This window comes from Nyctibius grandis, chromosome 3, assembly GCF_013368605.1.
Source record: "Nyctibius grandis isolate bNycGra1 chromosome 3, bNycGra1.pri, whole genome shotgun sequence".
Taxonomy (NCBI): domain Eukaryota; kingdom Metazoa; phylum Chordata; class Aves; order Nyctibiiformes; family Nyctibiidae; genus Nyctibius; species Nyctibius grandis.
The window spans coordinates 10,575,642-10,602,986 of NC_090660.1; the positions used below are offsets into that span (position 1 = coordinate 10,575,642).

At 39.7% G+C, this 27,345-nt stretch overlaps 1 long non-coding RNA gene across 2 annotated transcripts; it reads left to right on the forward strand.

Moving 5' to 3' along the window:
• Positions 1–99: 99 nt before the first annotated feature.
• On the forward strand, positions 100–26,837 carry LOC137661391 (uncharacterized). Of its 2 annotated transcripts, XR_011047858.1 has the most exons (5): positions 100–276; positions 2,730–2,821; positions 25,418–25,492; positions 25,611–25,849; positions 26,384–26,837. It is a non-coding gene; the product is annotated as an uncharacterized lncRNA (long non-coding RNA). The 2 variants fall into 2 exon arrangements; XR_011047859.1 differs by lacking the exons at positions 25,418–25,492; positions 25,611–25,849; positions 26,384–26,837 and adding an exon at positions 3,631–4,087.
• The last annotated feature ends 508 nt before the right edge of the window (positions 26,838–27,345 follow it).

Sequence of the window (27,345 nt, forward strand, 5' to 3'; positions counted from 1 at the left end):
CAGCCCGCGGGCGGCGCTCAGGCGCGGCGCGAGCCTGCGGCGGTCAATCGCCCCCCTCGCGCCCAGCGGAAGGCCCGCCCTCTCTCTTCCGGCGGGAGCCTCCTCACGGAGCTGGGGCCGCGGCGCCAGGCGGCGGGGGGAGTTGGGCCTGCTTGCTTTATGTTCCCGGCGTGTGTGAAGCCGCGTAGAACTACGTCTAAAGCCGGGCCGTTTCAAGGATAGGTCTTGAGAAGCATTTGGATCCCTGAAGTTGCAGCTAGAGGCTTTTTTAAAACGGTAGTAAACTCCTTGGCAGGTTGGGCCCCTCGGCGGGTTGGGCCCCTCGCTTGAATGGTTTTGACATCAGTGATAGCAGCGTTGGAGTGAGGGTATCGCTCTTTGCAACAAAGCCTTAAGAGTATGGAAAGCAAAACCACTGGGTCTCCCTGGGATTGCTGTGTTCTTGGAGTAAGGGATAGGTGATGATGTTTCGAAGTCTCCACAAAGCAGGTAGTTGAAATGCAACTTTGTCTATGTGGCCCGCTACTGTTTTCTTTGGAGACTACCAGGCTTCTATAGATACTAGTGATTCTCAAAAAGAATGAAAAAAAAAAAAGGCTGTTAGTTATTACAAATAGTAAATAATGCAGTTAAAAGTTTTAGGTAAGCTTCTAGATACTGTCTGTTCAAATAATAGCTGTTACGAGTCGTTCAGCTAATCTTGAGACAGTTTAAGTGGAATCAGACCTTCTCAGAACAATTGGCCGGCCTTTCTGGATGTCTGTATTTACAGGCATCGTCATAGGAAGACAGTTTCCCATCCTGTGTGTTTTCAGTTAATATTTGAGGAACATGGACCCAGGATTTAGATGAATCTGGGAAATCTTAAATTTCCATTTAATTGACACTTCAATTTTTAAATAAAGCAGCTGAGATTTCAAAGTAATATTTGTTAACTAATTCAGTTTTGGTTAAAAGTTCAAAAAAACTTAAGTGGAGAGCACTGAACGAATTTGTTGCAAGGAGAATGTATGCAGAGGGGGACTGTTGGGTGTGTCACTCGATACTGCATAAGTATACTCAGAGTGGTTCGAGGTACATTCAATCAATCAACTGGAAAATTGACACCATAATCCCGTTCGCTCTCTGCTTGAGTGCTTTTAGAAGGCTATGGGACCTGTAGGTTGTTACTGATGTGGCTTATTGAAAACCAGTATTGCTGGTTAACACAAGTTAAGAGCTAAATGCCCACTAAAAGAAAAATGATTGGGTTGATCATTCCAAGTGTTGAAATTGATGTAGCTCACCTCATCTTGAGGTCAGAAAGACTTTTCATGGCAGACTGTATATGAAGTTCTGTAAAAGAGCATATGACATTTAGATAGTATTTTTCTCTTGCTTGGCCTAACAGTGTCTGAAAGTAGAGACTTTCCACTTCTCTGGATAGTTAGCTCTCCAGACTAAGAGGGGAAGGACTTGAATCAACAACTTTTTGTCTGATGTATTGTATTCAGAGACATGCATTACCAATGCTCACAAAAGCTGTGCAATCTGTCCTTAAGTAATATATATATTATGGGAATTAAAGTTTTCAGAAAACAAGGCAGGGGTTTTAACCTTTAATTTTCACCTTTCCTTTGAGAAGACATATGAATCTCTTGTGTGTTACACATTTTCAATTTTGTTATGAATGTTTCTGTCAGCGGTGGCTCAAATAATTCACAGTGAGTAAACACTTTTAGACTCCATTGCTTCTTTTGCTGTTAAAAAGAAACTTTTCAAAGACTGATGTCTTGCACAACTTCATTGCCATCTCTGTGTAGAATTTGGGAAATGTGTTGAGATAGTGCTAACAGTCACAGTAATCCCAGAAATACAGGAGTAGAAGAGACTTCTAAAAGCACATACTATGCTCAAGGGCTGTGGTGAGTTATAAATACACTATATAGAGTTTTGTCTAACTGGTTCGTAGGGACTTCAAATGAAGGAGATTCTCCGAGCTCCTTAAGTTATCAGCTCACATGTTTAGCTTGATCTTTTTTTTTTTTTTCTACAGTGAGTAAGCCCAGTTCCTTTGTTTTCCCTTGTAGTCACTTTCTAAACTTCTTATTCTCATTGGTCTGATCTGGACATTCCCCAGTTTGTCTAGAAAGTGCAGACCTATAGCATTTCCATCACTGAAGCTGAATTACATGGCTTCGTTCTGAGCCCTGCACAAGTTACATATTTATACTAATTAATTACTGTTCATGTACAATAGCAACTAATTTAACAAACAGCATTTATGTGTCATGACAACCGTTCATCTGCTTGACCCAACAGAGATTATTACTTTTTCAGAAAGGAAGGCAAGCTTCTGAGACAGAAACAGATCCTTTAGGTGTTAGTTCAACACAGTGCCACCTAAAATGCTGTGGGGCTTTTGATCAAGTTTTGGATCAAGTTTTCTAGAGATAAAATTAATGCTAAATAACTTTTTAATATCAATGACCTGTTCTGCTCATTTAGTAATTAAGTAGTTCACAGCTGGTTATCTGATATTAATTATGATTTTCTGTCATAGCTGTCTGTGTTCAGTCATGGAGATGGGAACAGTAATTTTGCTGTCACCACTGAAGGTGACAGAGATTGAAAACTACTTAGAATGCAGCATATGGGCTCCTGCTCTCTTTCCTTTCCCCACATCCTCTTTTCTGCCTTCACTTTGTTCCTAGTCTTTTATCTTTTTCCCTTTTTTTTTTTTTTAATAGTCAGCCAAGACCATCCCTTCCTCAGTGCTGCAGTTGTCAATGAGACAACTAAAGACAAGATGTTAAACCTGCTGCTGCTTGAAGCCTGTCAGGTGTGCTACTGCATGAGATCATGTGCTCTGGCTGTTTCTCCACCAGTGAGCTTGCAAATGAAAGTTGGACTGAAACTGTATTTTCTACTCTTACTGATGTTTTCTGGCATTTTTATGTGCTTTTGCTAAGAAAGTAGTGTTGGAATATATCAGCAATGGCTCCAGACTACTTCAACTCAGTTTATCTCTTCCCAAAATAGTTGAATTGACCCTATCTCTGACGTTATCTAAAATACCACAAAACAGGATTTTCTTCTATCAAAATAACAGCTAATAAGAAGGATATTTCAAAAATGAGGACTTTATTTAAAACTTCATAATTTGGATTCTCTCAGTATCTTGAAACTCTGTACAATTAAATTCTTCAAAGTTAATACAACAGCTTCCTAAAAGAAAGCAAGGATCATAACTCCAGCTGCTGAATGTAGTTCAGATGGAGTGTGCCAATTTTGAGAAAAGGACAAAGTATCTAGTGAATTAGCCGGTTCCACTAGAGGGCACAGCTGTGTATGGAAAAACAAAATAGAGGTATGCTAGAATTCATTTCTCTGGAAGTGCTTGCATCTTAAGTGAGCAAAATTTTACGGATAATATATTAAGTACAATTCATGGCTTATTTAATCTCAGAAGGACACCTTAAAAGCTGTTACTAGTTTGAATGGCATCAGGCTCAGTAAGTAGTGGCCACTTGGTATCTGACATAGTCACATTTGCTTTCCTAAGCTCCTTTCCTAAGCTCCTTTCTCCTGGTTAAGTAGGGTGGTGAGATGTGTTACACTGTTTCGCTTGTATTTTTATGGACAATGCAGACGACCTTCGGGGAAAAAAGCAGAGCCAACAGCCTCATGTCCCTGCCTCCTAGCAGAATACGAGGTTACGCTGTTTCCCGTGACTCTTACGTTGTCACTACTGTTGAAATGATCTGAGAGGATACACTTGGTAACAATTGATTTCAAAAGAAGCCGTGCTGCTGTGTCTTTGGGAGGAGGATCCTGTGCTCTTACAGACATCAGCTGCCTGTGTTAGGCAGGTTTAGCCTGTTCATTAGAAGACATACTTCTGTAGACTCTATAGCTTGTAGAACTAATCTTGACCCTGTTGTCAAGGAAATTAAAAAGATGTATTAAGTGTGAATGAATTATGTACAGTAATATTTGGAGTAGTATTAAGTAGTTATGTTGTGTCTCCATCTGCTATTTTTTTGTTGTTCTTGTGTGTAATTTTACTAGAGTAAGCACTGTATCATATGATTAGATGTTTCCCTAGGCTATTAAATATAATTGGTTTGTTTGAAGAAAAAGTCGTGTGTTGTCATTGCAGTGCCAGAAAATGCTGGTGTGACTGTAGCTACACTTACGGGGGAGGTGGTGGGGGGGGAAGGTGTGGATAGTGGGTGGTGGGGAGGAGATAACTTTAGCAAAGCCTGTGCCTTCTGGAGGTGTTCCTGGAGGGACCCCCCTTCTGATGCTGTGTGCTGTGTCAGCGCTAGGAGGCTCTGCCGGTGCCTCTGTGCTGGTGGAAGTGAAGCAACAGAAAAGGTATGTGCAGAGAAGGGACTGCAAAAACGCTGGGAAACTGCTGCCACTGGATGGGATGTGTCATGAAGCGCAAGGGGGTTTTAGTCGAATAAAATACACATTTCCCCAGTGCTTCCTGCTCTATTTAAGTTCTTCTGCATTACTTTCAATTATCTATTAACGTGACCAATTTCTGCTCCCCTGGATGTCAGAAGCATGGTTTGAGGGAATGAGGCCCAGAGTGAGATTCTGGAAGGACAAGCATACTATATGTCAGTTTTATTGATCAGAGGCAATTAGCTCAGCCAAACCCAATTAGGACACAGTTTTAGTTTTAGACACACAGACATTAATCGCTCATTATCCGAGTGAACTCTAAAGGGAGTTACAACAGACTAACAGAGTAAAATGGCTGTCCCTTTGCTGTTAATGGAGGAGTGTTCTGGATTTGTATTTGGTACTAAACTGCTAATTTCACTGACCTCCTCTTACATTAAATCAGCTTTTGGTTTTTGGCTTTTTTTGATTAACAAGATCTTAATCATCTGTCATTCTGGCCTTTCTGGTGACAAATGTCATCCCATGAGTGAATTTAATTGTTGGGTTTTTTTTACCATTAACTCCTCCCCTTGTTTGCTGCTCTTGCTTAAGGCAATTTTTGATGAAGCCTTCTGGCTGACTGCCTAGCATTTGGCTAATAACTCTATGCAATTGTCAACTTCATACTGTTTCAGTGTTTGAAATGGAATTCTCTTTCCTCAGTTTATATGGGTCTGCTGTTTACTAGTCCGTTATGCATAGAATCTAATCTACTTATGCTGTAAGTAGCTTGGAGATAGAGCTTTTTTTAATCATTGTGTTATGTTTTATTTATTGAGCATAATTCAGTCTGAATGAAATGAAATAGTCATAGTGGTTCTTGTACTGTTACAGAACTTTCTTATCACAGTGCATTTTGTCAGTTTGATTTATTTTATCTGTCTATTTACAGTTGTTGTGACAACCCAGAGTTGCTTTACTAGCTACAGCAAAAGTACCTCATCCTGCTGGAAAGTACTCCATATTTCAAATTACATAGCTTCAGGGTAGACCTGAGAATTGCATAGAAGAGTTTTGATTTAAAGTGTTGTCTGCTTGCTCTCTCTCCATTTTTCTGGGGTTTTTTTAGGTATACTTTTCATTTGGAAGTAGCTGTCATTGCTGGATATCAAGATGCATTGCATAGACAAATATTGTTCATATGAAAACCTCTGAGACAGAGAGGGCAAATGCTCGTATTTAGGTGCCTGTAGTTACAGAACTGGCTTTTGAGGTCATTGAAAGTGGGATGTGCACATGCTGCCACATCTGAAAATAAAAGTACTTCGGTGCCAAATTTAAGGCACTGTGTTTGGTCATTTTGGCCTGTATATCCCAGTACACAAAGTGGAAAAACTGGATTGGACCTGTTTGTTGATGGTGTACTGCTGTGAGGTACAGTATTAGCTTCTGTAGGAAGTCTTCATGGTCTGGACTTTCCAGGAATGAGAGTGAGGTTAATGTTTTTCAGACCAAATCTCTGACATGGATGCATGGGAGACTTAAAGAGCCTTCAGCAAAATGTGTGTATTAAACTGAGAAAGAAGAAATACATTGCCTTTAGAGATGCATCTGAAACCTTGCCTTTTCCCAGTAGCAGAGATAAATAACATTTGTGGCAGAGTAGGGGAACTGGGTAAGGCTTGAAAATATTATTTTTGTTCTCAGAAGAGTTGTAAATGTTATTCATAACCAGAAAACTTTCCTAGTACATATGCTTTTCTAAGATAGTCCCGTTCTTTCAAATGCTTTAAGAATATCCTGCATCCTTTCTACTGGGAAAGGACAATAAAAATAAACCTAGACAGAGTGTTTCCAGCATTCTCTTACAACAAGGAATTTTACGTCTTTCAGAAATTAAGTTCTTTCAGCACAGTGTATCAAACATTCCTTCAATAATTCATGCATTCAACTTTTAAACCCCCAATCTCCCATGTGTGTTTACATAGCAATAATATTCATGGCTAGTAGCCAAATATCCACTTGTTCTCGTAGAGCAGTTCTGTGCCATTTTTGCAGCATGCTCTAACAATTGTGTGATAAACTAAGAGTTTCAGCATGGTTTTATAGTTCAGATTCATTCTGGACTCCAGCAGTATGATAGGGAGATACAAGGGCTATGAACTGCTCTCAGGTTTTAAACTAGAACTTGTTTCAGTCCAAATATAGTATTCAAGGTCTGGCTTTAAAAGTCTAGCTTAAGAGTCCTTTGCTCTTCCATCACTGAATCTCTTAACTTCATAAAATGTCAAGTTTTTATTTGTTTGCTTAGGTATATCCTGCAACCAGTAGCTTCAACTGGGAAATTATTTTTACGGAGTAAGCAATAAACAGACTTTAAAACTGATGTTTGTATTAGCACTCTCTGTCCATGGCAGTAATATTAAAGACTTTGCTCACATCTGCCTTGATGTTGCAAAGTCACCCTGTGTGTTTAACCAATATGTTGAACAGGAAGAAAATATATTTTATAAATATGATCTCATATGATGGGACCTGGCGTACATCAAGTCGACCATGAGCCAGTAATGTGCCCTTGTGGTAAAGGCTGATGGTATCCTGGGCTGCACTAGGCGGAGTGTTGCCAACAGGTCGAAGGAGGTGATCCTTCCCCTCTGCTCAGCACTGGTGAGGCCACACCTGGAGTGCTGTGTCCAGTTCTGGGCTCTCCAGTACGAGGGAGACATGGACATACAGGAGAGTCCAGTGAAGGCCCACAAAGATGATGAAGGGACTGGAGCATCTTTTCTATGAGGAAAGGCTGAGAGAGCTGGGACTGTTTCACCTAGAGGAGAGAAGATTCATGGGAGATCTTATCAATGTGTATAAATACCTGAAGGGGGGGTGTAAGGACAGAGCCAGGCTCTTTTCAGTGGTGTCCAGTGACAGGACCAGACAATGGGCACAAACTGGAACACAGGAGATTCCCTCTGAACATCAGGAGACACTTTTTCACGGCGAGGGTGACCGAGCACTGACACAGGTTGCCCAGAGAGGCGGTGCAGTCTCTCTCCTTGAGGCATTCAAAAGCCGTCTGGACAGTCCTGGGCAACTGGCTGTAGGTGGCCCAGCTTGAGCAGGAGAGTCGGACCAGGTGACCTCCAGAGGTCCCTGCCAACCTCAACCATTCTGTGATTCGCTGCTGTCTGTATAATCTTATTTGCTGGTAATACCATCTTAAGTTTTCAGTGTATGACCATTTATGACTTCATTTATAGTTCCTTTTTCCTCAAATGTGCAACTTTTGGAAGTGGCCTGTACACTGAAGGCACAGATCTTTGAAAGTAGAGGTTGCCCCAGATTTTATGTGGAAGACTGAGCTAAAATGGTGATTCTTTCGTACTGTAATAGCATTCTTACTGTAATACCTTTACTGTATTGCTTTAATCAGACAGTGCTATGTTTTTTTTGCTTCTGCTAAATCATCAGTCTCTAGGAGTAATTCAGTAATTTCAAATTAGCTCATTTGATACTGAGGGTTCTGAAAATGCTTTCTGAATATCAGTAAATGAAGACTCAAATACGTACAAACATACAAGATTTTAAATAGTCAGTAATTACTGATGGAATTGTTGTATAACTAGAAATCAGGTCTTGTCAAGGTTCTCAGCCTTAAATATTCATGTTAGTCCAAAGATTTATTCAGCATAAGATTCCATGCATTTTTTTGCTATGAAGAGCCTAAATATAACTAAGAAAAAAAGATTAATATACATTATATTTTATGTATGTAGCTATACATGTGAGTGCATGTATAAGTTAATGTCATGAGTGTAATATTTTCTTTTTTGCAGTAGCAGAGGAAAATATTAGCTATCTAATTTATACCAGACACTTAATTTTATTTTTCACAAAAGTTATTTGATTTTAAATAGACCATTCAGTGTCTTCAAATTGTCAGATAGGCTGAAGAACAGACATTGGGAGGTGAAAACCAATCCAGCTTTATTTACTAAAATTTAGTGATTCTATTGAGTTCATATGAACTGAGTTTACATACACATATTGATGATGCCATTAGTCCATTCTGTCATTACCAGATTAAGAATGCATCACCTACTTCCATTCATTCTCCTGTTTGAAAATCCTTTTCAACATTTCTCACTTTGGATTTCCTTGGTGCTATAAAGCACAACAACTTGCTTTTCATTCCATTCACAAATGAAGCATAGGCTCATTTCTCTCCAATAAAATGCACCTTATTATAAATAAATCAGCGCTTAAAGAAATATAGGCTAAAAGGCAGGAGTCACGTGTTAGAGTACATATACATCTTCTGCATAAGAGATTCATACATTCATTTATCCAAGGCAAAATCTACAGTTTTAAGGTACCATAGTAAGTTGTGCTGTGAACAGTGGAACTAATGGAAGTTTTTAAATTTTTTTTTCTCCCACATTCCTCAGTCCTCCCTATCCTCAGTGCTCAAGTACTTCTTTCAGCTCCTTCCCGTGTCTTTTGCCAGTTTGGCTGAGAATGTGGCAACATATGCTGTTGCTGAAATAAGCATGTACTGATTGCCTGTTCGTTATATCCGTGGTGACTGGCCAACTGGCTGAACTGCAACTGGCTTTTCCGTAGTGGTAGCACTGATTTTGATCCATCTCTAGCACTCAGTCTTCACAAAATGTATAGGAAGTTACTGTCTTTGAGAACTGTATATCTCTCTGAAGTCTGAAATGCTCAATGGACTCACAGGTTTAGGAAGGGGAGGCCTGGCAGTACAGTTGCATAAGTCTCACTTCCTTGGGAAAATAGGTTCAAAGTTACTGTCATATTATACTCGCATCTCAGAAAAAAAGAATCTCAAAGTCCATCAAAGTTAATAAAATTAACAGATCGATTAGATTTAACTAAAATTACTCAGGGCAAAAGAATGATACTTAATTTTGTAGTGTCATTAGAGGGAGAACCATTTGCGAAGTTTTGATGCCTATTGAAGTTAGGGAGGTTACGTGAGTGTAACTTAATGGAATATGGTTCTAAAATACTATTATACTGTCTTTTCCAGAGCAAGTGAAAGTGAAAATCCTGATGCAGCAAAGCAAAATAGTCAAATTATAACACCTGAATCTCTCCAAGGATTTTTGAAGTTGCATGAGGTTAAAAACATAGGTGGTGTATGGTCAGATCCACTGATACACAGGCACAAGGCAGGTTCTCCCATTTTTCTTAACAAAACTCTACTCATTAAGGAACCCATTTAGACCTGAAATGTCAAAGCAGTACACATTTTTGTCTAAGGCCAGCTTGCATCTCGAGTGCCTTTGTGTACATAAGGCGTTATTATTTTTCCAGTACAGTATCTGTGTTAAGTGATTTCAAGGTGCTACATTCCAGAAATTGCAGAAGGAATTCTTACTGCCTCAGTGACCTGGAAGTCCAAAGCTCACAGGCTTCAGACACAGAAGTCCTCCTCATCATCCCTGGAGCAGGGGAGCCATCTAGCAGAATTTCATCAGCCTGCAGAGTCTGACGGGTGAACAAGGTTCCTGATGAGCAATTTCAGTGAATAGATGCATTCTTCCATCATTTATATTCTGTCAAATTGGCATTTATCATTTGAAACCTGTTTTTCAAGACATTTTCCAGCCAGATCTTGTAAACAAGAGTGGAGTTGAATATTAATATTCCTTAATTTGCTTATTTCTTGTGGTGCCTTCTTTTAAGAAATGAATATTCCATTTTCTTCTTTTCATACAGCTTAGAGTTTGGTTGAGTTCATTCCATTTATCAACTGTTCAAGTTATTTGATACAAGAACAGTATTCACAAACACTTGAACAAAATTACCATCTATAAACTGTAGCGGTTATCTGTGGTATACTGAAGCAGGACTCCTTGTTGATAATGGGAAAATCATGCTTTGTCTTACCTACAGACCGCTTTTCATCAAAGCAATCTCGAGTTTAAGGTACAATAACTATTATGAAAGCTTTTCAGAGACACATGCAGAAATTATTGGAGCTGAAGTAACAGATGCCTGCTGATTTCTGGGATTAAAGAGGTTTAATGGTGTGTTTCTGTCGTGGGTTAACTGTAGCTAAGGACCAGACTCCTACCCAGCCACTCGCTTACTCCTCCCTCAGTAGGAAAGGAGGAGAAAATAGGAAGAACAAGAGGCACAAGAAAGCTTGTGGGTCAAGATAAAGACAGGGGGATTGCTTACCAGTTACTGTTGTGGGCAAAACAGACTCGACATGGTGAAAATTAATTTGATTTATTGCCAATTAAAATAGATTTGAATAGTGAGAGACAAAGACAAATGTTACAACACCTTTCCTCCCCCTTCTCCCATGCTCAGCTTCACTCCTTTATACCCAGCTCCTCTGCCCTGTCCTGGAGGGGTGCGGGGGAGGCTGAGGGTTTGTGTTACAGTCAGTATACAGTGGTTTTCTCTTTTATTCCTTCCTTCTGCCCCTTTGCCTCTGATCTGGCATGAATTCTCCAAACGCTGCAGTTCTGTCAGTAAAATCTTCTCCGACATGGGCTTTTCAACAGGCTGCTGGGAATATCTGCTCCAGCACCATGGAGCACCTCTTCATCCTGCTTCTCTGACCTTGGTGTTTCCTCTGGTGTTTCTCACTCTTTTTGTTCCCTCTTCCTGTGCCTCTCCAGCATTTTTTACGCTTTCTTAAATAGGTTTTCACAGAGGCACCACAAACAACTTTGCTGATGAGTGCAGCTTTGACCTGTTGTGAATCTGTTGCTGAGCCAACTGGAAAAGGCTGCATCCAGCACAGGGCAGCCCCTCACCTCTTCCCACAGAGACCACCCCTACAACTCCCTCTGCTACTAATGCCTTGCATTTACACCAAATACAGCTTCTTATTATTTTCCTTCCTTCAATACTAAAATACCGGTAATCAGTACTGCTTAACGTCTTCATCAGTGACACAGACAAAGGGGTCAAGTGCACCCTCAGCAGGTCTACAGTTGACACCAAGCTGAGTGGTGCTGTTGACACACCTGAGGGATGAGATGCCGTCCAGAGGGACCTGGACAAGCCTTAGAACTGGGCCTATGTCAAACTCATGAGGTTCAACAAGGCCAAGTGCAAGGTCCTGCACCTGGGTCGGGGCAACCCCTGATATCAATACAGGCTGGGGGATGAAGGGATTGAGAGAAGCCCTGAGAAGAAGGACTTGGTAGATGAAAAGTTGGACATGAGCTGGCAATGTGCGCTTGCAGCCCAGAAGGCCAACCGTATCATGGGCTGCATCAAAGGAGCATGGCCAGCAGGTCGAGGGAGGTGATTCTGTCCCTCTACTCCACTCTTAGGAGACCCCAGCTGGAGTACTGCATCCAGCTCTGGAGTCCTCAGCAAAGGAAAGACATGGAGCTGTTAGAGTGAGTCCAGAGGAGGGCCATGAAGGTGATCAGAGGGATGGAACACCTCTTCTATGAGGAAAGGCTGAGAGAGTTCAGGTTGTTCAGCCTGGAGAAGAGATGGCTCCGGGGAGACTTTATTGCAGCTTTTCAGTACTTAAAGGGGGCTTATAAGAAAGATGGGGACAAACTTTTTAAGAGGCTTGCTGCAATGGAACAACGGGTAATGGTTTTAAACTAAAAGAGGGTAGATTTAGACTAGATATAAGGAAGAATTTTTTACAATGAGAGTGGTGAAACACTGTCAGAGGTTGCCCAGAGAGGTGGTAGATGCCCCATCCCTGGAAACACTCAAGGTCAGGTTGGATGGGGCTCTGAGCAACCTGATCTATTTGAAGATGTCTCTGCTCACTGCAGGGGGGTTGGACTAGATGACCTTTAAAGGTCCCTTCCAACCCAAACTATCCTATGATTTTATAACTGTATATAAGAATAATAACTGTATATCAGAATAATCTCAATATTATACATGGCATGGCCCAGACTCTTTGTAACAATAAAGGTAGTAACTCAGAACTGACATTAAGAGACTTCCCAGTTTCTGTTCTTCCTTTCTCTGTGTATGAAGACTTTGTAAGATATTCCTTTTCTAACGTGGGACCCAGCCACAAGCTGTGGTCCGTTCCCAGCTCTACCAGTTCATTTCCTTAGCAGGTTTAAAACCAACTGGTTTATCACTAAGTAAATGATCCCTTTCCATCCCACAGACTCAAATGTGGAATTCTTTGAGGAGTTCAGGGCGATTATACTGTCACAGACACAGTCATAGCTCTCACTATCTTCAAGAAGAACTATGATAGGAAAAAAACCAGCAGAACAAGGCCTGCTTCTCATAGGCCTGATAAACTGTTCCAACCCACCTTGTTGTTGGACACTAATCACATCCTGGCTTTGTACATGCACTGGGAGCTTACGTACTTCTAAACTTCCCAGGTCACTACAGATTAAAGGCCTTTCTGGGCACAGATGAGCTGTTTGATGTGCCCTTGCAGTCGTGGCACCTAACAGGCCACATGCTCTAGCCACCCAGGCATCCCCCTGTCATAATTAACATCCTGCTTGTCCTGCTTAAACAAACAGAACAGTTGAAAAGGAATTTGAGGCTAGGTAGGTGGTGATTAACTAAAGCTAAACTTTCTAACTAAACTACACTTTCAATAAAGAGTTTGGAAATTGTGAATATTCTCCCTCTGTTTCTTTTAAGGCACTTTCAAAAAAAGCCAAAATCAGAACTGCCAGTGAAGTACAAACTACAAACACTACAGGGAAATAGTTTCGAGAGGTTATATGACACTTGGACTATCGTAGTTGAGCTGAATAAATGAAACACCCTGGCTTTAGCTTTCAATATAACTGACAATTGTTTTAAGTAGATGAACTACTGGATAATGAATATGAAAAGCTGCAGCCTACTGTTACTAGCCATTTTCAGAACGGAAAACTTTATGGAAAAGGCTCCAATTTATCCAAAAGTTGTTGGATATTAGATTGTGCCTGACACTCAACTGGTATGAACTTTCACAGCTCTAGTGAAGTCAGCATTGTCTAGAAAAGATTAAGATCTGACTGATTATCTCTAGCTGTCTGGAATTTTTCTGTATTGGAAATTCTCAAAAATGGTCTGCACTAATGACATTCTCATTAAATCATCTAATTTAATGATATTAACAATAACAGAGGTGTTAGTGATAGGGGTAAATGAAGAAACATTCTCACTGGCATCCAAAACTAAATGATTCCCTCTTCTTTTGAAAACTGTGCAATTTGTAATGCCTATTTTTTTATCAAAATCATCCCTGTTAATAAGATCTATAATTATGAAGCAGGAAGGCATGACGAGATTGGCTGATTATAATGCAAGGAGCATAGATGAGTACTCCTAATTCCCCAGCGGATTAAGCTCTCTGGTGATGGCGCTAGCATGCTTAGGGCTGCTAGACTGCTATTTCTAAACATCTTTATTTTGAAGGAATTGTGTTTACGGGAGATTAGATTATTAGTTTGGAATGCTCAGCAGCTTTTATTGTAGCTGCTCTTTGCTTTCTTTTTGGTACTAATTTCTGCCTCTAGCAGAAGTATCACAGTCTAGTAACAGAGACTCTGTGTGGAATATCCATGGAACAACTCTGCTTCTATGGCTGCAATCTGTGGACCTAGTCCTGCAAGAATTTAATAATGCAGCTATTCAGATTTGTTTCAACATGGTGGTTTATTGGATAAAAAAGGCATTCCTACATCTCCCAATCTGGTGGGTGACCTGAAGCAAATTTTTCAGTTCTTTCTACCTTAATTTCTTCATGTGTAAAACTGAGATTGTGTTACAGATCTTCAGTCTCTCTTATTTAGGATTCCCAGCATGTATCCCAGATGCTTTGGGTTGAGGATTGGTATGAACAGCAACATCTTGTATTTTGAATGTTGTGCTCAGTTCTGAATCGAAGTCTAGCTGATGGGAAGCTGGCAACCTGCTTCTCTCACCCTGCTCCTTAAGGTAGGTACCCCTTCCAAATTCTCTTCCCGCCCATCTCCTTAGCAACGTGCTAACATTCAAATGAAAATGTAGTATCTATAGCTTATCTGAGGGTTGCTCTTCTCCTATTCTAAGCATTGCCTGATTTAGTCTCTCTTCCTCCCTACTGCTATGTGGAGGTCTTTGCATTTTAATGTTAAAAAAGTTGTCTATGGCATTTTGAAGGGCTGACTGGTATGACGATGAATTCAAACAGTTGGCTGTACTTGCTTAATGGAAGATGCCAAGTACACAGCATGTGAAACTCCATAATCAGTAGACTTCTAAATGAGCAGAGTTTTGAAAGGTCAGGGAGAGGTTAGTGATATCAAACCCCACTAGGCAAGGTTGTGTCTCAGGGTAACAGATCAAAGAGAATGGGATTATAATGTACTCACATGCTTTATTTGGCACTACCTGCTGAAGTTAAAGGCAACCGTTCAGGTAGGTTCAAGAAAGCAGCCTCAAAGCGAGCAAACTCAGGAACTGGTGGTAAAGAAAAGAGAGTTCCTGGGACATTGCCGCTCTGTGTCAAAGGCCCAGGGTAAGGTGCTTTCATCTCCCAAGTGTCTTATCAACAGGACTATTGATTCCCATGGGCTTAGCAGGTAGGTGCTGAAGGATCAATTAGTGTGGGACTTGTGGGACAGTTCAGAGCAGGGCCACACTGTGCCAGACATTGTACAAACGTGGTGTAGTAGACTTTTTAGCTGATGGTCTCATGCTCTAAACAGAAACCAAAAAGGATGAGAAGGAAGTAGTACAATTTATTACAGGCCAAGGTGTGGCTGCCGATGACATGACATTTTTACAATACAGAGGGGATTTCTCAATTAATCTTTCAGGTTAAATTATCGTAGGAGGATTGTAAGAAGGAAGATGAGAGAGTGAAGAGAGAGAACAGGATTAGGAGTTGGGGAAAAAAGATAAAGTGTGTGAATTAAGGGTACTACAAAGAAAGGATCTTGTTCAAACCATTCAGCGATATACAGGAATAACAATGTCCAGAGCAGGAACTCTAGTGAAGAACATGACTTTTGGAATTCCCTACTCAACTTCTTCTGAGGATGTTTCCTATTCGCATCTGCCAATTGAGCAGAAGCTTATACAGAGAGGATAGGATCAGAAAAGAGAACATGACCATGATCTAGAAGTATAAATACATTCATAAAACAAACAAAATGAAAGGCTCAGTCCCATAAACAATTAGAGGAATAAGATGGAAAATAATCAAAAATGTACTTCCTGTTTAGGATAAGATCAACAGAGGCATAAGGAGTTAACAAGGTTATTATAGTGGTTTTCTCCTAGTCCCGTGTGGAGGCAAAGGCTGCAGTATGATTGCATCTCTGATGACACACTTGAAAATCCACAGAGGTAGAGTGAAAACTAGGCACAGACGAAACAAACAGTGTTAAACTAGGAGAAGATCTGAAAAAGAACTTCGTGTGAGGATCGGAAGAGCATCTAAAGAGATGCTGACTTTTTCTTTGTATGAGACATTCTTCCTGAACTCATGAAGAGACATGATTAAAGGCAGGTATAAGAGTGTTTCAAAATCTTGGCCAATATATTTAGAGAGTAACCTTCCTAGGGAGTTTGCCAACTTGAAATTTAGGCATTGCAAGAACATGTGCAGGTTTGGCTACTAAACTTTTCTTCAAATCTCACTGTGAATAGTAACCTTTAGACTCATATGTTCCATATCATATATTTTTCTGTCCCTGCTTTGTTGGAGTCACAGAAAGAGAGTAAAGTGACTACCAAGGGAAAACAGAAAACACAACCATACCCTTAGCACTTCAGATTTCGTGAAATAAAATGTCCAAGAAGCTCTGAACACTTTCAAGGATGAGTAACTTTACCCATGTGAATATTCTCTTTTAGAAAGTTCAGAGGGTCTAGTGGAAGGTGTCCCTGCCCATGGCAGGGGAGTTGGAACTTCATGATCTTTAAGGTCCCTTCCAACCCAAACCGTTCTATGATTCTATGATATTGAAGCCTTTAACACAAAAGGTTCTGTGTCTTCAAAACTGCAAGATGTTTGACATACAAAGATGAGGGAAATCATAGCACATCTTTTAGAGAGGAGTAGATATGAGGAAGTCTGCCCATGGTAGAACCAGTTTGGGAAGTGATGTTGGACTATTTTGGCACTTCTAAGTCTCCCATTTAGTCTCTATTTCACCAGCCATTCTATCAGCTATTAGAGCTGGGGAAAGTATGGGAAGAGTTTTTGAAACAAACACAGAATCATAGGAAAAAATGGTTCAAATCTCTGAAAAGGATTCTTTAGACAAGAGAATTTCTATTGGTGGAAGCTCATGAACGCACACAGCCATATTTATGGAATATGCTGCTGAATAGCAGCTACATTAATCGAGCTAAATCATGTTTTGTTAATATCCATATTACTAGGGATAGAGTACTACATCCAAAGACTGAAAGTGTTTACTGAGAACTGATTATTGTCCTTTTCACAAGAAAAATACATTTATTATATAATGAGATACAAATCCTGATTTTCATGGGTTTATTCCATCTTTTAATTTATTACATTTTACAAAATCGTCCAGATTTTCTTCTAGATTAAGATTCCATGCATTGTTTTCTGCATAATCTGATTCTACTCAGCTGGCTTTGACTCTGTGTCAAAATTTTCTGACAAAATATTACAAGTCAAAGAGCTTTCAAAAGTCAGGAGACTAAGATGTTTTGTAATCTCTTCATGTGTGGAAAATCTATTTGATGAAATGAAATAGAGCTACTTTCTGCAACATAAATTCCTTTTAGCCCAAGTAAAAGTTTCACCATATATTATAGCTTCATAAAATTCTCATAAAATATCCGTGATGACAAATGACTTCATATACATAATGGACTTGTGATTTCTCTCTCTGAACTTGTCTTTTTGCAGCTCCTAAATGAATTACTAAGCTTGCTGCAAAGAAAGTGGTAATGCAATGTCAGTTCAAAAAACCCCAGCTAGGTGCACCTTTTTGTAAGTGACATTAGTCTTTAAAATGCAATATAGCTATCACTACAATTTTTTAAATGACTTCCCCTCTGCAGGGGCTTATTAACTGATTATATATTAATATTAGTAGGATGATCAAGTTTTATGTAGCTTTCTAGCTTCCTGAAGATATATTTGATTGACATAATTGGGCTTTTAGTTATAGAACAGCATCTGATTCCCATCTCAATTATGTCAGTGTAAATCCAGAGAAATGTATTTTTTTCAGTTTAGACTCTGACCTATGAAAATGGTCCATAATCTAGAGGCCCTCTAATGTTTGATTTCAGTCCAGAACATGTAGGAGCTTTTACTATTATTACTATTATTATTATGTGAAAGGCACTTATTATTGTTACGAAGTAAAAGGCAAACAAGAAGAGGAATGGAGAAAAACGTCATTGGCTTTTTAGAGGTTTAAAATGCTATACAAGGTATTACACAGGAGTAGTATGGAAGGAAGGTATGGGGAAAAACACAACTATGTATTTCTTTTTCAAAGTTGTTTTATCAGTATATGTACACTGAAGCAATGTTTTAATGTAATTCTACCTTCCTTTTCCCTCATTGAAACCTGTAATTTTTAGAATGAGACATCAGTCTGGCAAGAATGCATATTTAACATCAAGCAAAAAATGGACATGATAGAATAAAATGGAATATCATGATCAGCAAGTTTGTTCTGGTGGCTTACTTCCTACATTAGTCCTTAGAGAATACCTTTACAAGAATTAGTCCTACGTCCGGATGCTATTGCATTTTAATTCAGTTTAACATGCCAATTCAAATGCCCTTTAACAACAATTACTCTATTTATAATACAGTTTGCTCTCTTTGATGTTTTCCCTGTGCATACTAATTTGATACATTGGCTGAAAGTTTCATTTATTTCAGAAACTAAAAAATGGCTGCAATCTTCAATTTATTTTTGGAAAAGTACTTTCTTGATGATTTCAGAAAAAGCATTTCTCCTGTCTTCTTGCCAGAAGCAGGCAAAGTTTATGCAAATGAGAATTTGAATATTGGCTGTGAGTTAATAACAGGGGGGTGGTCTCAACTTAGAGCAAAATAACTGGAGGGCATCAGTAATATAACAATCTACAAAAAAGAAAATGCTAGTTATTACTGTGTTCTTGCCTGAAGAACTTAAGTACCATTAAAATTTTATAGATAGAATTATTCTATTCTGCCCATCATAACTGGAAACCACAAACAAATCTCAACAATCCAACAATTATATATTTAAACCAATAAGCTGGTTTTTGCTTTGGGTTCTAGAAAGTGCTTCCCACCTGGCATATAATCATCCTCAGACGCTGTATCTCTGTCTGTCTCAGGCAGTCTGAGACACCAAAAAAATGCAGCAAAAGCAAAGTGTCACATACGGGCCCTTACCAAAGTGCCTGCTAGGGCAGCTTTTTCCAAGTTTGACTTTGTGCTGTGGAGGAAGACATGTATGTGTTTTCCCCACAGTTGTGCAATTGTATTAATGACCCACTTCTGAAGTTCTCCTTAGGTGTCAATGACTGAAGTAGAGTTTTGCTTAAAGACTGAACCAGATCTTTGTTACTTAGTAAAAAGTCAAGTGTTAGGTGTTAAAATGAAGTTAGCTGAACTGCCAGAGTAACCAGAAATAACTCACCTATGCTGGAAAATTTATTTTAAAGTCTTCCTAACGTTTTCGTTCTCTCTCCTTAAAATCAGCGTGAAGTAAAGTTTCTGCAAATACCCACTCTCTTCAACAACATAACCAAGACAAGAATTAATTAAGGATAATTAGGCCAACACGAGGCATAGTGGAAACACATGTTCACCGGTTAGAAAATGAACTTGAAGTCAGGCATCTGGTATCTGCTTGCTGATAGGAATAGAGAGATCTCATAAATGCATAACTCATAATCTTTGTAGTGTCACAAGATATCACCATGTTACCGTGATCAAATGTCTCATGGTTGTATGTCTTCTTGAAGGATATCAAGTACAGTTTTTTCTAGACTAAGTAGCACAAGACAATATCAGTCCTCTTTCCAGAGCAGATAATGGCATTGAAGTGGACCGCTTTATTGAGATGTTATTACGCAACAGTTGTTTATGTTTGTTACTGTAAAGAAAAAAGTTTGGAAAAACTCTGGGAGCAAAGGTATATCACACTGCACAAGAACTGCTTCATTATTTCTCAGTGCTGGTTTGCACACTCCATTTGGTCTGATCATTTTCTGTCCTTATCAACAAAGGAGCAGAACTACAAAACGTTTCCATGTTGGCTGGGATTAATGGAGAGGAAGCCCAAATCCGCTCTTTGCTTTCTGGGTCAAATTTGAGATCGTACATAAAGGTTGCAAGTTATTTGTAGGTGGATAGGGAGGTGTAGGTTATGTGGTAGTAGAGCAGCACAGGTTTCTCTTTCAACTTTATTAACCACTATTATGTGCTTGCATCACAAGTTCTCAGAATGCCTGCAGTTCTTATACTTTTAGGTGTTGAATGGTGTAGATCCTGCTAGCTGACTGATCTCATAGTCATGGGATTATTTATCTTAAAAATCTATTTATTAGATTTTTAATGGAATGGAACCAAATGGAACCCCAGCTTTTTCTGAAGAGCCTACATAATCAGGCAAATAAAACATCATATTCAAATTATTGAAGACTCTGCCCAGACCCAAACATTCTCATCATGCATACATGAAAGCTGCCCAGAAGCATCAAATGGATCCATTTCTGAGTCACATTTCCTTGAAGTTTCCAAATTAACAGTGAAATGTACTTATCTAATGTCAAAAATAGCTCCAGCAAGCTAGTTTACAACAAAATAATGCAGGAAAGTAATTCCCCACAGTTATAGCAAAATCAAACAAAACTGGAGACAGCTTTGCATTGGAGCCTAAGTCTTCTGAGTGCCAAACTTTTCTTCATCTTAGCTTTCCACTCCCCTGCTTGCTCTCTCATTCAAGAAGGTAAACAGCTTTGGTGGTTCACTAGAGAAGTTGTCATCCTCCCAGAGCTCTTCAGGAATCTCCCAGACAGAGATTTCCCTTGGAGGCTGTGCAAGAATTAATCAGAGAAGGAAAGACACTTTCATATTTACTTGTTGAGTATCTGGTACCTGAGCTAGTTAATTCAGAAGTAGCTTGAGTATCCATGGCAGCAAATTGCACTTGATAAAGATACCCTAATTGTTAGGAAAAATAGTATCTTTATAGGGAGTTCAGGAATTCAGTTATGTGTGAATACTCCAGAAGTAAATGGTAAGTAAGTAAGCCCAAGGATGCACTCTAAGAATGCATCTAGTGCTTTCCAGCCACTAATGAGCATTGGTCCTTGGAACCAGGTAGTAATAACACTGTAGATAAAGCACAGTAGTAGCCTCCAGATAGATATACTGTGGGGCATCAGGTCTCAGCGCCCACCATTTGGCTGTTTAGATCTGCTCCTATTGCACCTCACTATTTGCTAATGTACTAGCTTATTTGTGGGGTACTAGCCACTTAATACCAGCTTTAGGAAGAAAAGGGCTTGCAAACAGCAATGCGACAGAAAACCTGCAGTCATGCATAGTGTTGTAGGGCGGATGTTGTAATAATGACTTCCCAGCATTACGTTGCCAGTGGAACTGTATCAAAGAAACATCAACTGACTGGAGTGAATGCAAAAACTGGACTATTTTTTTTCAGTTCAGCTGCTGTTTTTGTGAATTGTAACATGGATTATTTTGTCCAAATGCACATTGTTCTATTACTTCCTGTGATCAACCGGTTCATTGAACCCTTTTGTTATGGTCACAGATTTTATTGTGAAATTCTTTTAGGGTAATATCACAATAATCTTGCAATATGAGCTCCCTCTAATGCTGTTCTTGCTTCTATCCTAAATGTCCACACATAATAGCCTATTACTGCTGGCTGTAATAATAAAAAAACTCCCTTGTTATGAGATATTGCACTTGTTTTTCCCACCATCAGCTTTACTTCTTTTCTTTTCTACACACCCTGCATAAAACACTGTGGGTTTTTTTTCATGTGTCAGTAGAATTCTCTTTTTCTCCTGAAGACTGAGCTCTGAAGCAATAAAATTTCCAGGATCTTGTGGGTCTTTTCTTCAGTGTAATTTGTTTGCCATGTAACCTACATAATGTTCCTGATGTGCTTTCAGAAATCTGAGCGTGCATTTTTATGTTCGCTTTAGGGGAGCCAAGAGCATAGCTCCAAGGTTTCAAGAAAATTTGGATTCAGGTTTTATATGACTGATTTTGCTTTCAGCTGAGGTACCTCTAATTTCACAGAGCAGAGAATCAGGTCTTGAAGCTAGAGACTGCTTCTAAAGACGATGGCTTTATATTTCATTAAACATAAAAGATATATAGTAAATACTGCACCAAAGTGCTAAAGTGTCAGGATAGAACTGCAATGCAGAATAAGGATGGTGTATATTCATTTCATGTGTTTTTTATTTTACCTCTACTTTTTGTTTGTGACAAAATGATTGTTGCATTTTCAGTTAATATGATCTAAAAAATCTCTTTCTTGACCAAAATGTGTATTGCTTTTCTTAATTGCATAGACAATATCTGACAGCATACATCTTTTGCATGAGCAAATTAGGTATCAGTGGGCTTAGCTTTCATTTATGTAGATGCCAACTTACACCACTCTGACAATGTTAAGGGTCTTAGTATAATTTAAGCAAATATATAAATATTAAAGTGTACAAATTCTGGTCCGTGCAGGTGTAGTGACTATTATACACATAAATTAGCTGTACTAATACACTTTATTGATGTCATCACCATTGCCTATTAAAATAAAGCCTTACATGTCTTCTGCTAAAGAATTTGGATTGTTTTGTTCTTAAAAGAAAGGAACATTAGAGAAATATCTGCATCTAATTTTCACTGGTCTTTTATGTAACTACTGCTTTGATTCTTTTATATTACGGTTTCTCTGAATCAGTTTTTTTCCTAGTCTAGCACATGAACTTTCTAGTGCTGATAAGAAAGCACTGGGACTGCACTAGCCATTTCACAGTCAGGTGATTATTTCTCCCTGTCAAGATGTCTGGGACAAATGACATCTTGTATCAAAAGGAGTATCTAGTATGAATTCCTTGATATAGCTATTACAGCACACAAATATGTCCTTCTGAAACTTGTACACTTCTCAATAATATGGAATTATCTTTAAGAATCACGTGCTTGCATCTTGTGAATGTACCAGTTTCCATTTGTAAGGTTGCCAGTGATTACTTTTGGCAGCTCTGCTGACATCTCTGTCAGAGCATGAAGCTATGTTCTCTTGTACCTCCTTTACCCAGTGTCCTGCATCTGTCCTGTGAATGGAGGCTACCCCAGGCATCTTCCCTTCCTGCTCAGAGCAGGGGTCACCTGGCTTCCGCAGCGTCACCACCCCTTGGTCATTCCCAGTGCTTTCACCTATGCATCACCCTTTATAAGCCAGTTTCCCCACTCCCTCTTCTCTGACCCTTCTAACCATGGAGAAAAACATCCAGTAAGCTTTCAGAAGCGTTTTTTTAAGTCTGAGTTGAAGTTTGGTCTCATGTAATGAGTTATCTCGGGCATCTTCCTATCCTCAACACAGTATCTGTGTGTATATGTTGTGGCAGAAACATGCTCCTTCAGTGACTTCCAGGTATTAGATGTCACACACGAAGTTGTTCGGCACTCAGCACCTGTGTATGTATCCTGTATGTTAAAAGATATAATGGGCAGTTATCAGCAGCCTGTTACTATCAGTGTTAATCTACTGTTAAATAACAAAAAACTTGTTACAGTGAAAGAATCCTCCCGGAATTTATATAAATCTGGTGACTGGTACTGCGCCAAAAACAGTCACATCTGTTATTTTCTATTGGGATGCGAGGTGTCTCCCTAAAGAAACATAATTTAAGATGAAATATAGTAACCTAATGAAACTCCAGCAGTGTGTGGTTTTCAACAAATTCTTTCACATTAGGATTAGAAGCAATATGTGTCTCAATATGTAAGGACCTGAAAGCACATTGCCAATTTGCTGATAAAGCCAATGATTCAAATGAGTTCTTCTGTACTGACAGTACACATGGAAACTGAAATAATTTAGGAGTTGGAAGTCTTTTATGTGTCACTGTTGTAATAAAGGTAAGAGTCTTCTGGTGTGAGTGGAAATCATATATGGAAACAAAGGTAGTACTAACCTTTCCTGGCAAGCAATAAATACAGAATCAAAGAATCAAAGAATGGTTGAGGTTGGCAGGGATGTCTGGAGGTCATCTGGTCCAACCCCTCTGCTCAAGCAGGGCCACCTACAGCCAGTTGCTCAGGACTATGTCCACATAGCTTTTGAGTATCTCCAAGGAGGGAGACTGCACCGCCTCTCTGGGCAACCTGTGCCAGTGCTCCATCACCCTCACAGTGAAAAAGTATGTCCTGTTCAGGGGGAGCCTCCTGTGTTTCAGTTTGTACCCATTGCCTCTTGTCTTGTCACTGGGCACCACTGGAAAGAGCCTGTCTCTGTCCACTTTGCACCCTCCCTTCAGGTATACATTTATGTGATCCCCACTGAGCCTTCGCTTCTCCAGGCTGAACATTCCCAACTCTCTCAGCCTTTCCTCACAGGAGAGATGCTCCAGTCCCTTCAACATCTTTGTGGACTCTCTTCACTGGACTCTCTCCGGTACGTCCATATCTCTCCTGTACTGGGGAGCCCAGCACTGGACACAGCAATCCAGGTGTGGCCTCACCAGTGCTGAGCAGAGGGGAAGGATCACCTCCCTTGACTTGCTGGCAACACTTCGCTTAATGCGGTCCAGGATACCATCAGCCTTCTTTGCCACAAGATCACACTGCTGATTCATGTTCAACATGGTGTCCACCAGGACCCCCAGGTCCTTTTCTGTCAAGCTGCTTTCCAGCTGGGTGGGCCCCCGTCATATACTGATGCATGGCATTGTTCCTCCCCAGATGAAGGGCTCGGCACTTCCTCTTTTTTAACTTCATGAGGTTCCTGTCAGCCCATTTTTCCAGTTTGTTGAGGTCACACTTGATGGCAGCATGACCCTCTAGTGTATCAGCCACTCTTCTCAGTTCGTTGCCATCAGCAAACTTCCTGAGTGTACACTCTGCCCCATCATCCAGGTCATTAATAAAGATGTTAAACAGAGCTAGACTCAGTATTGACCCCTGGGGTACACCACTGATTATTGGCCTCCAACTGGACTTCGTGCCACTGATCACCAGCCCCTGGGATCAGGATCTCTCATTGCTGAATAGGTGTCCCAGTAAGAGCAGGGATATGATAGAACAGGAGACTTGAGCAACTGTGTTGTTTCATAATATTCACTTCAACCTAAAGAAGCTGTAGATTAATCTTTTTTCTTAAATGGGGTGTTCACCATTTTTAGATGAAAGTTTCCCAATCACCTTCTTCATGATTCCTCATGGCACTTAAAATGTATTTGGAGCTGTCTCAGGCAGGCTGGAGAGCCTTGTATGCTGATGCAGATCACCAGTATTGCCAGCTTCTAACACATGGTGGAGACTGTCACAACACTCGGTAGCATTTAACAAAAAACCCCTTTTAAATGCTTACAAAAAAAACAACTCTGTGGAAACAGTTCCAAGTACTTGCTTGAAACATGGGAGAAAACTTGTCTTTTTAAAGTCATGATTTTTGTAGCTTTGACTTGTAACTTTTGACAGTGTGGAGATGGAACCCAATTAAACTCTTGTCCTACCAGATGAGCTATATTACTGCAAAAGCTCTGCTTGTCATTGATGGACAACTATAGCCTTTGTATTCTAGCAGCATTGTGATTCAGATTTTCCCCCATGTACCGATGCCCTTTGTGCCTTTTGAAGGTTTTTGTTTAGCCTCCCAAGGAATATCCTTTGGGCAAACCTGTTAAATTAAACAACAGTTACCCTGTAGTAACACAAATCAACAGAAAAATTGCATTAAGAGGAAAATAATTGTATAATAAAGAAAAAAAGATTTTTTTTTTCATTTACAATATGGATCTTTATTCAGTAGATCAGTCCATAATATTTGTGGTTCTACCTAGTGCATCAAAGCCTCCCTTTCTTTCCCCTTCCCAGGTAATTGCAGGAAAATAGCCACCTCTATGAAAAAGGACAAATGCACATCCCTGTAGTCAGTCTGGTTTCCTAAGGGTAAGACCTATTTCATCCTAATGACTTCAGCAAGTACATTTCTGCTGAAGAACTGGAAAATGTTCTTTCCTCTCAACTAGCAGAACGAAATAACTCTTTCTGATGTCTGTAATTCCAGCTGCTCGCATCGCCAATCCATTTAGAAAAGGAATCCTGCATCTGTGATGGTGGATTAAATTCTTTTGTCTGTGCCGTGACTTTGAGAAGGACTTGTGCTCCCAAATCATCTAAGTGCTGCTACAAATGCCACACTACTCACACAGCCCTGCTGGAGAGGACCTGTGTTCCCCAACAGCCTTAGTTGCCATTCTGGGTTTGTGAGTGCGAAATGCGGTGATTTACAACAGCTGCTATAGAGTGAGTATAGATTATTGCCAGAATCATTATTATATCGGATATTTAAAAGGTCTTTTTTTTTTTTTTTCAGAAGATGTGAGAAATTTGGGGAATTATTATAACTTGTTTACCACAGAGTATGTTTCAGCACTGGTTTGACAAAGTGTATCAGGCATACCTGTTGTTATAGAAATTTTCACATAATTAATGTAAAAGTTCTTATGAGTTAGAGAGACAAGAGTCAATAGGGGTGAAATAGAATAGTGAATAGAATAATTAATATAAGTCTATCTGAATAAACACAGGTGGGCTTTCACAATGCATGAATATTGTTCTCAAAGCTCCTTGTGTAATCCTGACCTAGGACTGAAGAAATCATCAATCAAAGCTTAATGAGTAGCTAAGCAGGAGTAGGCCTAGAAGTATTACCTTCTGATGATTTTAGTAAAGGGGATGTATGGTTAACCTTTTCTTTACTTTAAAAGAAATATAGGACACTTAGAAATAAAAATTAGTATAGATAAGGTTTTAAATATAACTTTAGTTGTTTTTAAGGTTGAATGTTTAGGAGACACTGGCGGTAGGAACCGGACTCTGGTCAACCTGGATCAGGACGGGACGCTGATCACGGCAAGAACATTAAGGACGCCGATCACAGCAAGAACATCGAGGACGGGGTGTCGACCGGAGTCGGAGCGGAACCAGAACATAAAGATCAGCTAAACAATGGAAAAGAATGGACTTTTGTGGACTCTTGATGAAGGAAGAAAGAGGAATTAAAATAGTTAGTGGATTATTAACAGAAGCTTATGAAATGTTTATGATGTAATTGATTATTAGTTTCTATATAAACCGATAGTGAATTTGAGTCAGGTACCATTCACTGCGGTGGTGGTCCAACTCTGAGTTGTTAATAAAACCAGCAAACCTAGAGACCCGGACTCTGCCAATTTTCTTTAACACCTGTATATGTGGGCTTCTGGCTCCAGCTTCCTTGTGGAATAACTCCTACCAGCTTTTTTCTGTGTCTTGACTTTCTGCTCTTTGTGGATCATTTATACAATACTATGGTGTTTGACATGTACAGCAGTTTTCCTTCTCCTGTTAAATTGCGGTTAACAGTACTACCATTTATGCTGTAAATTATAGTCCCTTCTGTAGCATTTTTGTGTATCCACAGAACAGATGGGAGCTTGCTTTCAAAACTCTTACAAATTGTTTGTTTACATTATATTGCTATCCCTTTATCTCAGTAATAGTAGTGCTTCCAGAATTTCATTTTTGTGCGGCAGACTGTTTCCACCCCTCCTCTCTCTATTTCTGAGAAACTGTCATGCTGAGATGGATAGTCTGAAGGTCCGTACTTAAAATATGGGAAAGGGATACTGCAGCGTTCTGAAAGAATATTCAAGAATCTCCATGACCTTCTCCAGTGACTAGGAACTTGCGATTGTATAACATGCATAGATACATGCACTTGGTATGACCCATTGCTATAGGACAAGGATCATGTTATA